The 17,600-nt window shown below is 41.0% G+C and overlaps 1 protein-coding gene across 3 annotated transcripts in view; it reads left to right on the forward strand.

Annotated features, from left to right (window-relative positions):
• Positions 1-17,600, forward strand: part of OSBPL5 (oxysterol binding protein like 5) — a 168,094-nt gene that overhangs the window by 40,548 nt on the left and 109,946 nt on the right. The window lies entirely within an intron of this gene.

The raw sequence follows: 17,600 nt of genomic DNA on the forward strand, positions 1-17,600 counted from the left end.
ATTACTTGCCGTGTAACAGGCCCTAACAATACAGTTTCAAATACTTTTACCACCTGTGGGTTTTTGTTTTTTTTAAAAGGCTTAGAGATGGAAGAGGAGGGCGATAGATCCACAGTACTACAAACACAGAGAAGTTATTTAGGTATAGAAACATTTCTGTCTTACCTTTTTTGGCCTCTAAAGAGCCTCCATAGCAGTTTGCAACAATATACATGAGGCCTCCAAAGAAATTGCATTTTTTTTTTAAAGTTAAGAAAAATGGGGAGATAAAGCAAGGGAATCTTTCTCTCTGTCTCTTGCTTGTCCAGTGTATTCAGTTGATGGGAATGCACAACTTCTTGGAAGTTGACCCAATAAAATATAAGTTGCTAACTACACATCTCTGATTTTATTGGAGGGTAACAGCCTCCAAGACTCCTATAATCATGGGACTCAAAATAAGATTGCAGATGTTTGGCAGCACTGAATCCCACATTTTTCCTTTGCAGTGACGCTGCCTGCTTCCTTTCTTCCAGGACCCAAGCATACAAAATTGGCACAATAATATTTTCAGTTCCAGAGCATCATTGATGGGGGCAGGAGCAAATAATCTCTCTGAGCCTTTGCCTTAAACCATTTCTGTCTTTCATTGTAGCAGATTAAATTCTTCATGCTCTGTGCATATTTGTAAAAAGCTGACCAACCTGTTTGATATTGCACTGATACACGACTGTTCAAGTGAAAGGCTGAAATAAGAGGATTTTCCCACCCGTGAATTACTAAGTCACTTATTTAATTAACAGCTTGGAGGAAAGTGAGAGCTGAAACTGCTGGTTGTCAGAAAGAGAGTTTTCCTGTGGAGTACTCTGAGACCTCAGATTACTTGTGTTGCATTAGACTAGCTAGACATGAGCTTGTGTCAACATTTCACACTTCTTTGGTTTGCTCTTGACTGAAAGCAGCTGACCTGTTCAATGGACAAGGTTTTCCTTTCTTATCAGAATTGCTAAAGGAAGTGAAGGGTTCAGTGGGTGGTGCAACATCTTCAAAGTTCTGGGTGTTCAGAGGCACTTTGTCTTATCTAAGATTACCAAATCTCTTACAACAGGGACCTGTATGGAGGCCAAGATCAATAATGTTATCTAGGTGGCTTTTCCTTGCTTATTAACTGCTTTGTGTTCATATAATAAGCCAAGTTCTGACTTGCCTCCACCTGGATGAAGGTTCTGCAGGTTTCTTAGGTGTGTATATGAGCTGGTGTCATGGCTGCAATATGTGCCCTCGAAAGTGATTATTTTCCATTCATATCCCTGAAGACCACATATTTGCTTTTTAGACTGGTGAGGGGGGATTGCTGGAGTAGACCTTCCCAGCTATTTCCTGCAGTATAACTTTACTCTTCTAGACCGCTTTTGTTGGATACATTCAGGCATCCATGTGTCAGATTGCAGTCATTTTTAAAAAGATGATCATGTGTTGAACCATTCAAAGAACCAAGATTAATGTACTTATCCAACATGAACTAACAAAAGGCATGTTAGCACAGGTGAAATATGGGTTTGTTTGTTTTTTGCACTAGGAATCAAATGAGCTGTCTACTGTCTTGCTGTGAGAGAGGAAACCCAAATTGTCAGCAGGAGAGATTGTTAGGTGGGGCTCTGTGCTTGATCCTCAGCAGTCCTGGGGTGTGATTCCCCACCCCCAAAAAGCCTATTCCTTTTAGAATGGCAAAGTCTCTCTGGTTTTACATGGCTATGCTGCTAGGAAAAAATGATAGCATTAATCTCAATGGGATTATTATACCCTTCTGCTTTTATGTTCCCCCATTTGTAATTTATTGCAACATGAATATGTGTGTGAATATTTATGTATCATTGACTTATTTGTTTTGTTGGCTTTATTATAGCAGTTAGTGCAGAGGGGTGAAAAAGCTTGGGATGGATTAATAAATCCGTTTTCTGCATTTGTATATTAACTCTGAGAGACCATATGAGCAGCAGGCATCTTACTCTCTACACTGTTTGGCTCTCACTCCCTATGGACAGATGACAAGGCTGGTCCAAGGTATTTTGCCACCTGAGGCAAAGGACAAGGAGGTACCCTCCCCTCTCCCACAAACAGAAGCCAGCTAGACTGAGAGTTTAATTTGCTTCAACACTGGTGATGGCATAGCGTCCTCCATCCAACCTGAGGGCAGCAGACTAGCTTATGACAGGAGAGGGGAAACTTTGTTCCCACCCCCACCCCATTGTTGAACTACAATGCCCATCATGCCTCTACAATGCCCCTGCAAGCATGGACAGTGGCCAGGGATGATGGGACTTGTTGTTTGGCAACATCTGGAGGGCCAAAGGTTCCCCACACACCTGACTTAAGTAATGTATGGCAGACCACATAGCTCACCCAGCTCTGTTCTCCAATACCTCACCGCCATGGTCTGTTCCCCACCCACCCACGAAGCATCTGTCTTATCGCCTCACTCTGCCTCCTGATAGATGGCCTCGGTGGTGCATGAAAGTTGCCATTTGCTTATCTGCCCTCAGCACCGATGCCATCCCAATGCTAATAACAAATGCCTATCTTCATATTGCATTCATGTACGCCAGGGCTCCTTTCTCTCTCGTTGCTTTGAGGTCACGAGGAAAGGGGCGGTTGATTCATGGATTTAATATCATGTCAGTGCAGTTCATTTGCCGTTATCTCTGAATATGATGCTGCAGACTCCTGGACTCTGCGGAGGTGTGGTAAACAGTTGCACATTTCCTTCACTAGAGATTAGAAGCCGCATGGAGCTGGAGGCTATTCATCACCCCGGACAACGTGGCAGGAGAAAACCAGCCCTTTCTCTGCATCTTGAAAACTGCCCGCTCAGCTACCCCTGAGCTCCATATCCTGTCTGGTTACTTTGTGTTGTTGTTGTTGATTTAATCACAAGGGAGGAAGTGGGATGTGACCCTTATCAGATGTATGACTCACTGAGGGTGCTGGGTGATGTCGCACCACTTCCCTGGAAGGGCCATTGGAAAGGGCTGCTGGGATTAATAGTGGGCCAGCAGGTTGATTTTGATAAGCAGCTGGCACAGCTGTGCAGAGAATAGATTTTCCTTTCATGAGAGGAATGTCCGTGCTCTCTGCTAAGCTGCTCTTAAAGGGAACCCACGCGGCTTGATTCCTGCTCCACATTTACACTGTGACACAAAATGATGGCTAACTTCATGGGAGCTGTCAGATAGCATTATTTTTAATTTTTGGAGGTAGGTGTTAATCTTCCAAGGAAGAGAATATGGAACAATGAGGCTTGGGGGAGACTAGGTGTTGCCATTGCATCTTTTCAGGCGTTTCATCTTTTTGCATTGCTTTTTGCAGCTTTTCAGCCTTTGAGGCTCCCAGTGAAGAAAAGGAAAAGAAACCACCACCAGCCACCTCCATGCTTGCTGAGAGAGAGAAACTCTTTGCACCTCTATTGTGTTCAGAACGGAAGGGTGGAAGGGTATTTAGTTCTGGCATTCAGTGACATGTGGGAATGTTTGGAAGCAGGTATTAATTGCAGGCGAGGTTAAGCCAATTCAAACAGGTACTGAGCTGGAAGACCAAACAGTCTCTGAGGCACTGTGGAGTTTTGAGAGGATATTTCTTGAGACCTTTCACAGGCACCATAGGAGGTGCTGGTGGGCACCATGTTGGTGACCTCTGATTTACCACCTCCATGCATAAGTATTTCCATGTGTCGCACAACTCTTCCTTATGTAAAAACACTGAAATGTTGGCAGACAGTAGAATCTAAATCCAAAACATAAAACACTGTTTTCCTTGGTAGGCCACGCAAGCTTTAGTGATGCAGACATTATTATCATTATCATTATTATTATCATTAATTTATCACTGGAGATCATATAGTGCTACAGTTACATCTCCAGCAGTATTGACCCAGCTACAAGTGGTCAGAAATGGAAGTTGCTGAGCCATTTCTGTCTGGGAGTCAGGAAAGGACATTTGACTGAGCAGACAGGTGCAGGTTCAACCCAGGGTTGTGATAAGAGTATGAATGAGCAGCGTCGCATTGTGTCAGCTGAAAAGTACCACATTCATGGCTCAAACACTCCTTGTACAATAGGTTTGTCAACCAAGGATTGGGAAATCCTCCCCCCCTCAAAATCCCATCATTTGATTCCATGTTAATATGGATTTACTGGTATATGCCTATTTGCACCAGCCCCAGCCCTCGGTCATATCTTAAAATGTTCATCTGGGTTAAAGTGTTTGGTGGGGGAATGCATTTTTAAGAGTATTCTTGTGCAGACCTGTGGAACTCTTGTCCTTTGTTAATAGAGTCTGCAGCTTCTTAGAATCAGCAGCTTCTCTGGCCAAATATGAGAGGAGGCTGAGGCAGCTCAAGGGTCAAGACACTGAGTTGCCTGATTCTAACCCTTTCTTCCTTTGCTTCTGATCTTCCATCTTAGAATGGCGAGTAGACCACAAAGCAGAGCATATGATAATAGAATAATTACAAGCATATACTTAAGAGAGACCTGCTCTGATTTCTCCTTGAACTCAGATGCCTAACCAAATAATAAAAATAAATTGCAGTATTCGGGTTTTTAAAAAGCTTACACTGTGGAGGATCTTCACGGAAGAGCCCAGCATCCTATTCTCACAGGGGACAGCTGGATACCCATGAAAAGCTCATAAATAGGACCTGGATATAAAAACACTGTCACCACTGAAAGGGGAATGGTGGTTACCAGGTTGAATTTCTGTTTTTAGGGCTCTGTACACAACCCTTTGCGGGGACCCTGTTCATTTACCTAAATAAATAAACATGACTATGCCCAAAACTATGACAGAGCTAACTGCTTAAGAATGACTTTGTTGATAACAAGGGCTATCTTTCCTTACTTTTAAACAGTACTACTTTTTTCCAGTTAATGATATTCTTATATAGAGAGTTAAAAAGAAAGCACTCCACGTCATCCGAAAAATGATCTTTATTTAAAGGACCAAATGAATAAACATTCAAAGATTTATTTATTTTTTTAAAAAATCAACATTTCTTTCACACAAAGACATCAACAATTTACATCTCGCAGTGTGGAACTTCTGATTGCTAAAGTTGCTGAACTTGTTAAATATGCTTGATATCTAGTAGAACACATGTCATTTTTTACTCTTTTAATGATTTTTCACCAGCTGCGTTTGATGTGAGTAATGCTAACAACATTTTAAGAATTGTTTCTACATTTGGAGACATGGTACCTGACAAAATACAGGAAGTGTTGCAGTTCACCTTCAAAGACAATAGAAGCAATGTCTTCTGAGTACATATCCAGTGATTTTTGGATGCTGTTGTCTTTCTCCACCTCATCAATATCCTTCTAAGAATGCAGTTTTGTTGTCTTCAGCTTCATCATAAAACATTTTCCTTTTCCTTAAACATTTCTCATTTGAGTCTTCAGTAGGATTGGCAATATGAATGAAAACGTCTCCCATTTCACTGCGAACCTTTCAAAGCCAAAATGGCATCACCTCTTGTAGAGCTCTTTGTATCCAGTGCTAGTCTTGCTTAGAATAGAATCACTGAGATTAATGAACATGAGTCACTAAGGTCCATTAATTTCAGTGGGCCTATTCTGAGTAGGACTGACATTGGCTACAACCCTTCATTGCCATTTGGCTACATGATGCATTCAAGGGAAGCAGGAACACCCTGTTGGTCCAGTGTGTGATTGAAAGGCCAGTGGAATGTCTTCTGTTCTGGATACGCTTTGGGGGTAATACGCAAGATTGATATTGCGTATAATATTGGAATGGGTGGGGTGGGGGAATATCCCACATGACGTTGTTGTGTAGATGTGTAACTCCACAGGGGGAATGAAACATTCCCCACAACGCTTTAGAGATTGCTGTTAAGGCGCCTTTAAGGGGGAAATGCAACAAGGAGAAGCTCTCTGTTAACCAGCTGAGGATTCCATATTGGTGTTAATTGGTTCTGAAATCTAGCCAAATATACTGAAAGCAGATTGCTTGATGAAATGTATCAGTATGTTGTTCCACTTATGCTTCTTTCTTTCGTTTCTTAAATCTTTTCTTGACAGTTCTGTGTAGTTTTTCCATACTGTTTTATTTTAAATTACCCCATTCCCCGTTCCCCCTTTTTGCATCTGGAGTGTTGGGATTCTGCACCTGCCACTTCTGGCATTCATTTATGAGTTACCGGTACTAAATTCTGAAATATACTGTTGCCGAGGCAGTTTGCCAACCGCAGCAGGTTTGCAAAAGCAGCCCCAAACCTCTCGCCACCCCAAGGGGACTGGAAGTCAAATTCTCGGCTGCTTTTCCCAGCCTCTCCTGGTGACATAAATAAAAAGCTTTCAAATCCATCTTGTCCCTGCTGCATTATGATCTGTGTATATCTGGAACTCATCATTCCTAAACAGAAGAGTTGAAAGCTATTAGACTCTTAGATATGTGGGAAATGTGCATGCATTTACAAGCACTATGCTAAAAGTGTTTGTTTTTAGAATATAGGGCACTTCTGCTGATTCGGAAGTTGATGTAAATGTTTTGCTTTTGGAGAGCATATCCGAGTTCTTTTGATTTATTTTGAGATTCATTCCCTTTCCTATCCTGGTGGCCTGGGGAGGATAAATACTAATAAAACTGAAGATCTGAATTTAATGACTGCTCTTGTAACCTCTGTGATCTCCAGGTATAAGATAACAGTGCTAGCTAGGCAGTTTCAGTTCTAATTGTGAAGTAGATAAATCAAAGTTGAAATATAAAGGGATGGAGGGATGTGACAGTGGCACAGACAAATCATTTCCCCTATTTCCAGTGTTCAGAGGTGAGTGTTGTTGCTTACCTAGCTACAGTGGCATCATCCATCAAAAGGAGGGAGGCATCAGCAGGCTCAGAGAAACTCCCAGGTTTATGAAGAGAGAGAGAGAACAAAATTGGGTGGTTGGGGGAGATAACCCAGTGAGCACTAAGCGAATTCAGTGGTTGTGGGTGAAAAACAGATAGCCAGATGGAAGGGAAAATGGAATGGAATATCATCGTGGCTGGCTGGCTGGAAACCTGAACAGGAGTCCACACTTTTTGTTGCAGGTCCCATTTGCACCACTGAATAGCAGGTTCTGTGGAACAACAGTGGGAGACAGCTACTGCCCTCATGCCCCACTTGTTGACTTTCCAAAGGCATTTGACTCGACATTGTTGTAACAGCATGCTGGATGGGTGTTCAGTCCGATGCAAGGCTTCCCACTTTAATTTCTCAAGCAGTATTCGAGAAACAACATTCCTTGTTAATACCATGCAAGATTGTATTACACACTGATTAAAATTTCAGGGCTACTTGGGTGGCCGTTTCCAGAAGGTGGTCCTGGGAGGAGACTGTTTGGCTCCAGGGCAGTTATGGTTTGGGGTCACACGGGTAGGATCATCTTAGGATGCCTTGCTTCATATGCCACCACCAAGGGAGGGGAGGCAGTTGGCTACAAAGGACAGGGCCTTCTCAGTGGTAGTACCCCAATTATGGAACCGCCTCCCAAAAAAAGACTTGACTGGTGCCTTCTTTATGCTCTTTTCAGCACCAGGTGAAGCTCTTTTTACCCACCTAAGCCTTTTAACTTCTGCTTTAAAATAAACCCTAAGTATACCTTCATTGTTTTAATCATCAAGCCACTAATTTACAGTGAAGAAAATTGAAGTCCAGCGTAATTTCAGCCTCATTTGAACTGCTGTCTAGTTTTCATTGCCCTTACTGGAAATCTTCCCGATGACTTCAGTTGTGGTTAAAATGTTCTCTGGAATAGGATGCTACTAATTCATTTTAACTGTCTAGCAAACTATGGACTTCAGTGAAATAACACAGCTGTTAGCTAATTATACATACATTTTCAAAGCACTGTACAGACTACTTATTGAAACAATTAGTCTTTAAAATGGCCAAATGAGGCGTAAGGACCAGTATTATTATCTCCAGTTCCAGGCTGTTCATCTTTTTGAGTGCAGCCTGGAACTAGCTCAGCTGGTAAAACTTGTCTTCTGTACTTCTTTGGTGGGAAAAGTCTTGAAAGTCTAACAAATGCATCTGTATTCTACAGCATGCAGCAGGTCTGCCTGAAGCTAACAGCAGCAGAAGTGATAGTTTGAGACCAGGCCCTTTTGCCAAAGATGCTGGGTACGATTGAGTATGCCCACAAAGCAAGCTTAAAGCCTGTTAAAATACCATAAGTGGAATACTATACATTATGCTGAGTTTCTGTTGTGGCTTGAATGGGAGAACACTTCACATGGTTGCTACCTGACGGGTTCTAAAATTAGCCTTGTGTGCTATCCTCTTGTTTGGTTTGGCCCTGGTGCTATTTTTAAATCGGGGTAAAAATAATAAATCAACCTGGAGTTGCTTAGCCCAGACCTCATTGTTTCACATGCATTGCTGAAGAATAACTGTCCTAAAGGGCAGAGGTGCCTAAGCCTAAGCTGCTTGTTATCTGCCATTTGCAACCATGGCTCTTCTACTTTGATTTCCAGAGAAGGACAAAAGTTTTACCAGAATCTTCTGTATTGTGCAATTCATTTGTGCTTAAAATTGTGGAGCTTGATTAATTATTCCAGTCCTAAACACACTTACTGGGGAGCTTATACAGGTTGTTCCGGTTCGTCTTGGTGTTTTGGGATGGGGGAATCTGATGCAGATGTAGAGTTAAAATTAACATGGCATCATAAATGTACTAAGAGCAACCTTAAAGGGTTGTTCAAAGAGCATAAAATCTACCAACAGAGTACAGGTGAAGCAGCTTCATTAAAATGCTAATTGTGTACAGGAGCTGTTGGCTTACAATGGGGCTTTTGAATAACTCTCTAATACATACTTAGCTAATTTACAAACAAAGAGCACCTCTTCTTCAAGCCCTCAGCCAAGTTTTAATAACAGGGGACACTGATCATCTGGTGCATAATATAACACGAAGGCTTCAGTGGTATGTTGCTACCAATAATTATAACTACACTTTACCAGTAACTGTCACAGCTACATTTTAAGAGACTTTATTCCTTGTTTGTCCCAACTCTGTTCTGCACTCTTTATCCAATGTTTTGTACAAAACGGCTATCATAACATATGCAACTGCCACCCATTTCATGCGCCTAAATAATAGTCAGACTGGACAAATGGAAGTTAATGAATTCTCTTTGGACCACCAAATAAGAACAATAACAGTTGTCTTGCCTTTAGCTCCAGAACCAGTTTTGGGTTACACAAATAAGAGTTCGCCTCTATTCACATGAAGAGAGTTTCCCCCTTATTACTGTACAACCACAGCACCACCACCCCCACACACACCTGGCATTCAGAGGGAAGGGATTTGGGGTCAGAAATTGCCTGTGGATTTCACCTCTGCTGCTTTTGTGTTTTAGTTCACACAATCATTACAATACCAGCATTGCCCATCTGCCTTGTGTGGATGACTCCAGCTGCACCCGTAGGTCAGGCATGTCCATCTTTCAAGAGACTGAGATCTACTCCCACTATAAACAAACTAGCAGTGATCTACCAAAGTTGTTGAACTTTTTTTAGGTTGGGGGGGCCCACGATCTACCACAGACACCCCACAATCTACCAGTAGATCACGATCTACCTGTTGGACATCTTTGCCCTAGGCCATTATTCATGATTCAGGGCACTTTTGGCTCTGGAAAGTGAACACACTTGCATTGTCAGTTAGCTGAGCCTGCCAGTTAGCAGGAAGCCTTCTGACACTAAATATTCCTGAGTGGGTCAAGTAATACGCTCCGGCCACCTGCAAATGCTTCTGGGTTGGACTGGCACACACCTTTAGTCTGAAAAAAATGGAGAGCCTTGTTGCATAGACACCATTTAAACCACATTCCCCTCCCAACCAAGAAATCCTGGGAACTTTCGTTTGCCCTGATGGAGCAACATTTCCCAGCACCCTTAACAAGCCACAGTCCCCATGAGTCTTTGGTGTGGGGAGGGAGTGGAGAATTGTACTTTAAGTGCATGGAGCCTCTGCTGGCTTCTACCCCTGTTCTCTTTGCTTTGCCTTGCCCTGCTGTTAAGAGAAGCCAGGTGTGCTAAGGTCTTGCTATTTTCCACTACAAAGTAACTCTTGGAAGACGGTTGGTAATTGATCTTGTATCTCAGCGTGGTCTTAAAAGGCTCTTATGAGCCAGTGTTGTTAGTTTTGGCACAATAAGCTTCTGAGGAGGAGGAAATGGTTTCATGCCATCACTGTTGTTGACGTCGGTGTTAGAAAATGATGTGCAGGAAATGGCTGCCATAAGACAGTGGTACACTGTGCCACTGATAAAAAGGTGAACTGTATTGGTACATCTCGCAACTTGCTTACTTGAGAGTAAGTCCCACTGAATTGAATGAGACTAACTGCCTAGTAGATGTATGCCTTGTTAGAGCACTTGGGCTAAATGAGTGTTCATAATCTCAGCCGGGAAAGGCGATTGCCAAATTCTGGATTTCTATGCAGGGGGAAGAATCCTAGATCAGGATGGAATAAGTAACTTTGAAAGGAACTATAGCTTCACATGCCTGGCATGAGTTTACTGTGGTGCTGAAAGGCACCTGCTGTTGAAGCCCTTTCTCCTATCCTGGACTGCAACCATTTTTCCTTGAGAGGGAAGGAAACATTACTAGCAGTTTTCTACAGTAGAGGAATACCACCTGCAACTACATACTAATAACACCAAATGGGTTCATTTCGTAGAATGAAAAAACTAGCAAGGGATAGAGGAAAGCCGAAGCTTACAAAAGCTACTACAAAATGTTCTTTGTGTCAAATCAATTAAATTAGGATTCACTTGAAGTACTTGCTGTTGGAATTATTTTCCGCACGGGGGAAATCGGTTTTAAAAGGCGGCTCATATGGTTCATTCCTGCCCTTATTACAGATAGCATTGACTCAGCACCTGTGATAGTGGAAAGTGCAGCTGCCTCCCCAATAATTCTTTTTTCCAGCTAGACAGTAATTTGGGAGAATCTGATTTATCCTTGCGAATTACTCTGTTGTGCGTAGAACAAGGTCGTCTTGCTTTGTGTCCCCGCCCTTCTCTATATCTACCCAGACATCATTCCCCCCCTGGCATTTCATTCAATTCCTGAAATCATTCTCAGTTCACTTCATATTTAGGTTATTCGTTTCTGGTGTTGTTGGGCTGTTGGGCATATTGAAAATCAATTTCCTGGTTTTATACTCCTAAAATTGTCAGGGTTGGGTTGTGGCCGGTTGAGGCATTGTTATTGATTTCAGATTCTGCAGGGGGAAATGCCTTTTGCACATGCATGATCATCCTTCTAAATATCATTGACCATGCAAGGGTGACCATTTTACCCCCTTATGAATTAAACCCTTCAAAAAATAAAATAAAACTGGTTATTTTTTTCTGCTGGTTAGTCTTCCTTCTTGGAAACATTCTTGTTTGTTTTAAGAGACTTTATACTGCTTTTTAGGACAGTCGTCTCACAAATCAGGGAACAATCAATAAAATACATTAGAACAGTTAATACAGTGATAAAATCTCATTACATTTAAACAGTAAAGGAAAAAAGAAACTAAAATCAGTCCTGGAGAAATGGCCTCTGTTATCCATCATTACAGCTGCATTTTAGCCACTTAAATCCCATTGAATTCAATGGTGATTGTAGGAGATGGTGCTGGATCACTTCCATATTGTTAAGTATGACGATGTTTTGGAGGGTCTCTCTCTTTTTTTTGGGGGGGGGATATATTTCAATAATTAGAGCCATACATAGGATGACTCACATGTCATCTTAAGGAGGACAGTAGCTCATGTGAATCCTCCGTCTTTAGCAGTCTTAACCTAGCCGCAGAAGTTTATGTACAGTTTTGGGTGTGTCACTTAATATGCAGTTTCTTCTTCTGTAAATTAGAGACAGCACCATGCTCCATCTATTGGGTTTGATTCCTTAAAACCCACATATGCTTTCCTTTGTCACTGTAAAGCTAAGAATTATTTCTAGGCACAGGGTTTCTTTCTTTTTAAAAAAAGATTCTTTTGGCTCCATTTAATTAAAAGCAGACATTTTGTGACGGGGTGGAGTGGAATATCCAAATGCCTTTTTGTCTGTGGGGCCTGTACTGTGAATAAAAGATTGCATCTTCTGGACAGATATTAATAGTCACATTAATCTTTGCTCTTCTTCTTCTTTTTTTTAAAGGTTTTGGCAAAGGAAACTTTAAAATTTTATTTAAAGAATAATGGTTATTTTCACCCTTTGATTTGGGATACTTTTGGCGACTGTGTGTGAACCAGGGAAGAAAGGATCCTCTCTGTGGCACATGGTTTTTGACCCAAATATCTGTTTCTTTCAGCAAAAGACCCTCTCTCAAAGCCAGGGCTTTTTTTCAGGGGAAACTCAGTTCCGGCACCCCTCAGGTGGCGCCATTGCGATTGTAGGAGAATGAGGGACTTGTTCATGGTGAGTTTGGCCCCTCTCTTTCTAGCAAAACAGCACTGCTCAAAGCCATATTAAAAACTGCTTTTGAAAGTTACATCTGTGTTTTTTTAAAAAGCCTTCTTTGTGGTGGCCCCTTCCTTTGCAGAAATGTCTCCCATTACAGGTATGTCATGCATTGCCATTGTTGCCATTTCAGTGAACATGTATCTGTTTACTCAGGCTTTTAACATTTTTAATGAATGACCGTTTTAGTCTTTATTTAGTTGCTTTTAGTTGTCTTTTTTGGCTGGTTTTTTTTTAAATGATAGTTAAAATGATAGTAATGATCCATTTTATTCTGTTGAAAAGCACTTAGGTATATATGATTATAGTTGATTCATAATCATTTTAAAGAAATATGAGCTCTATCCATTGGAAGCTGAGGTATCTCACTGTAAAATAAATTAAATGTTTAAAGCTTGCCATTTTATTTCCTAAATTAATACTTTGAGGTTCCATGTACAGTGGGTGAGAGTTGCTAGAGTTACATTGAAGTCACCTTGGACACTATGGGACTCTTCTGGAATAAGGGGGTTGAGGAAGCCAGTCTTGCTGTTTCACTTATGTGATGATAAACGTAGGAAGAGGGCAGCCCACAGAGCTGTACCTGAAGCAGAACCATTCCAAGACATGACTTTGCAATAGTATGAAATCTTTTTGAGTTGTATGAGTCCAGGAATATATACGGTACTGTCTGAGGAAACCAATTGATTAGCATTTTGGAAAGGGCAAAGCAAATTGAGTGAGCCTGTCTTCAGACAAGTTGGCTTTTATGTTTTCGCAGGCAAAAGCATTGTGAAAATGTCAAATTCTTTATAAATACCAGGCCGTGGCTTTTTCACTTTCATCACGGGTGTGGCTCAAGGAAGAGAATAGACTTTCAAAATTCCTAAACAAATGTTTCTACAATATTGGTTAACTTCCTGTTTTTAGAAACAATCACTTGTGGCCCTCAAAAGCATGAAGGAGATAGCCTCCTCGCCACTAAGGAATACCTTTTTCTTTTCTTTCTTTTCTTCTTCTTCTTCCTCCTCCTCCTCCTCCAAATACCATCTCCTGGTTGAGAATGTGTTTGCTGAGCTCTACAGAAATTCTGGAACATTCCATAGCTGTCAGGCACTGAAATAAAATACTGCTCTTAGAGAATTTGGATGAATAACCACATATTTTTGTATGTTGTGGGCTGAAAATTGCCTGTACAAAGGACCACAGATCTATCACTTTGAAATGTCAAGCCTGCAATGCTTAGAATAGGCTTTTTGTCTTCTTTTCCATACATACTGCAGACATTTTTATTATTATTTAGGACATTCATAGTGCTGCAGAAAATGGACAAGATGGACAAGGAAATAGTTCTTTCAACTAGCCCTTCTTATTGAAGGGCTACATGAAGGCCAAGATCACCTTTCCACTGATGTGGATAAAGAAGGCTTTAAATGCAGAAGAAAAAGTATAGTGCAATCAGGCCACAGAGGCACTTCCTTAAAGCATCTTGATGCACCTATAAATTCCAAAATACTAATGTACCCAGGTACATAGTTTGAGCTAAATCGATAAAGTTTCTTATGATCCCATAGGAAACCACCAGAAGAGGCTGCCCGCTGTGCCACCATATGATTCCCTGCTCTAAGTTTTCCTCCTTCCAGTCAGTATTCACTGGGGATGTGTTATGTACATCAGATGTGTTTGAGTCACTCAGTCACTCAGTCACATGCAGAGAACAGAATTTCTTCTTCTCAAAGGAGCTGCACGTTGCATCTCTGTGTGAGTCACTGCTCTGGCCAGCTCAGTGACCTGCAGAAACACAGCAGAGTGGGCTTTTCTGTTATTCTTACACACTCTAAAAGTAAGCCTGAAGTCTGAGAGCTAATGACAGATTTTCAAGGACCTGTTAATATGCTTGAGAGTTTGGCCCAAACGTATCATGCATTGTCTTCCTAATTTTTAATCCTGCACCATAGATAAGGCTGCAGTGCTAACAAGGCATAAAGGTAACAACAACATCTGAAAATAGTTGATTCTCATAATTTGGAGAGGTTATATTCCATCCTTCCTCTCTTTGGTTATTGGTAGCTTCCTCTATTTAGTCAAATGTGTGCAGTGTAACACTTAACTTGTGTACACTCTGCACATATCGCTATGTTCAACATAATCCACTACCGAAAAGACTTAATTTTTCAGGGCGGGGGATTACATAAATAAAGATTGATGGCATGGTGAAACACTTGGACAGCCGTGCCATGTGGCAAGGGGATGATTGTTTGTGTGATCTGCCCTTGTCAGTTATTCAATAATAGGAATAAAGGAGAAGTTCTTGCTGCTGAGGCACCTCTTGTATAGCTTGTTGCTCTCCGGATTCCAGCCTTTGTTCTGGAAATGGGGCCATGTTGCTTTAATACAGACACAACCTTTGTCCTGATCTTCGAAGCCATTCTGAACCATGACTTTGGCGCAAGCAACACTCGAGTTAATTAGCAGCTGGCACAATGTTTGTCTCAGGGAGTGCAGCTTCTGCGTGGAGATGGCTGCATGGCCATAAAATCATCTGTACGATGGGACACATGTGGGGAAATGATGAATATGAACCTAGAGTGTCTAAAATTATGGGGCGTGTGAAGCCAGAGGAAGATGTGACATTAAATGCCTGCTGTCAACGAGGCCCTTTCGATAAGCTTTAAAGGACCAAGTTGCTGCCATTGCTTCTGCCACATTCTGTAAACAAAGGCACTTCTCATTAAAATGCAGTTGTGAAAAAAATCAAGGACACTCTAGGAAAGCTGACAAGTCACTGGGCACTCAGCAATTTGTTTCTCCCCTGCATCTTCGTTTAAGAGGGGTTTTTTTTTTTGCATTTTAAAACAAACCTGGTTCTGAAAATATTTTCTTGCTATTAATAATGACCTCAAAAAACACTCTGCCCGTTTCTGCCCTTTTAGAATTAAAGAAATGGTGTTTGGAGTGCATTCCTTGAAAATGAATGATTAATAATAGCTGGACTCAAAAGTGGGGTCAGGAGTACAGGTGGCCCATTCTGGCAAGGATATTCTCCTTGTCCGCCTATTACATAAGGATAGAGACTCATTCGGGGCAGCTGGTGGAGCCAATAAGTGGAAAGTTAAAAGTCCCGCCCACCCTGCTAAGCCACTCCCACTGCACCTTCCTTTCCACAAAAAAGGAGCCTGGAAAGAATTCTGATGTTTTGGAAGTTGTCTCCTGTTCCAACACATACCAGATTGTTTTCTGTATAGTGTACACTGTCTTCAGGAAAATAGCAGAAGTATAAGATAGACACAAAACCACACGCTCTCACATCTGATTGTTGGAGACAGCTGCATAACTAGTATAGATCAGCTCAGGAGAAATCAGCATTTTAAATGGATATCTAGAGGTGAGCCATTTAGCTATCTTGGAAAAGATTAAATCAAAGGCAGAAAGTGGGACAAAAAGAAGTGCATTTCCCAACAAACCCATCTCAAGGTCAGAATGACCTTCCTTTTAAAACTCAAGGTTAGTTAAATAGCAGCGCTGCAGATCTTTTAAAAACACTTTTAAAAATATTGTCCAGATATAAACATGTAAACAATGAACAGATTATTTCAGTTGCATAGGTTGTGTTTATGAGTATACAATTCAAGTTATTGCTTGGCTCTAATCCAAGCTTGGCATTTGAAAGAAAATAAATAAATAAATAAATAAATAAATAAATAAATAAATAAATAAAAAATTGTATCTCAAATACCACCAACGTGATAATTGACTCCTTTACTCCTCCTACATAGGCTGTCCATAGACATTTAGCAGGGCTCCAGAATTGAACATTTTGACAGTAAAGCTCAGTATATGAAAACAAATGTTGCATTTGTCTGCCTTCTCAGAGCAGTGATTGAGACTGTTTATCTTGTGAATGGGTACCACTTGTCTAGAAACATTTATTCAAATGTTTAATCTGTATTGAGAAAGGAGAATACATATAGTAATACAATATATTATTCTATAAATTTATAAAGCGCTTTATAGTCAGAGGCCATCAAAGCAGTGTACAACAATCTAAAAATAAGATAAAATACAAAAAGTACAAATTCTACAATCAAAACCATTTCTACAAGCTCTAAAAACAATAAAAGCATTTAAGCAGACAAGTAATTCATACACAACTGGGTCACACCTCAGGGAAAGCAAAACAAAAATACTTCTATAGTCACCTAAACATCATGATTGATTACCAGTCTGACTTTGGCTGGTAATTGATTCTAGGGTACTTGGGCTGCAACACTAAAAGCCCAGTTTGTAGTAGAAACTAAGCACACCTTTGGACAGGAATATCTGGGGTGAGGTGCTCTCTTAGGTAATCTAGTCTCAAATTCTTTCTTTAGAATGGAAGGAAGCGGAACCTAGCCCCAAAGCTTCCAACTTAGATCAGTTTTCTTTCTCATTCCTTGAAGGGAAGCAGTGGTTAGTGGTCAGATATGTAACCAGCGGTAACTTCCATGGTGTCAATGTTGTCAGTGTTTTCCTGTGACCTGGGTGCAAAAGAGGACACAGGAATGGAATGAGACAGCAATTGTAAAATTCATTACAAAAAAGGCAACATAAACAATAATGTTACAAGCTCATTATTGCCTTTCATGCCATCATTTTGGAGGAATTATTATTATTATTATTATTATTATTATTATTATTATTATTATCATCATCATCATCATCATCATTAAATTTATTTATTTATACCCCACCCATCTGGCTGGGTTTCCCCAGCCACTCTGGACGGCTCCTAACAGAATATTATTATTAATAATATAAAAGTGACAAAATATCAAACATTAAAAACTTCCCTAAACAGTTCTGCCTTCAGATGTCTTCTAAGAGTCAGATAGTTGTTTATTTCCTTGACATCTGGTGGAAGGGTGTTCCACAGGGTGGGTGCCACTACAGAGAAGGCCCTCTGCCTGGTTCCCTGTAACCTCACTTCTCGCAGGGAGGGAACTGCCAGAAGGCCCTCGGTGCTGGACCTCACTTGTTGGGGAGAGAACACATTTTCTCTAATAAAACAAAAGGAGGTCCCTTGCAAAACCCAAACCAAGGAAGAGTGTTTTGGGGAGTGTAGGAGGAAAAAGGGAGAAAAGATAAA

The sequence above is a fragment of the Podarcis raffonei genome, chromosome 1, assembly GCF_027172205.1.
Source record: "Podarcis raffonei isolate rPodRaf1 chromosome 1, rPodRaf1.pri, whole genome shotgun sequence".
In the NCBI taxonomy this organism is placed as follows: Eukaryota; Metazoa; Chordata; class Lepidosauria; order Squamata; family Lacertidae; genus Podarcis; species Podarcis raffonei.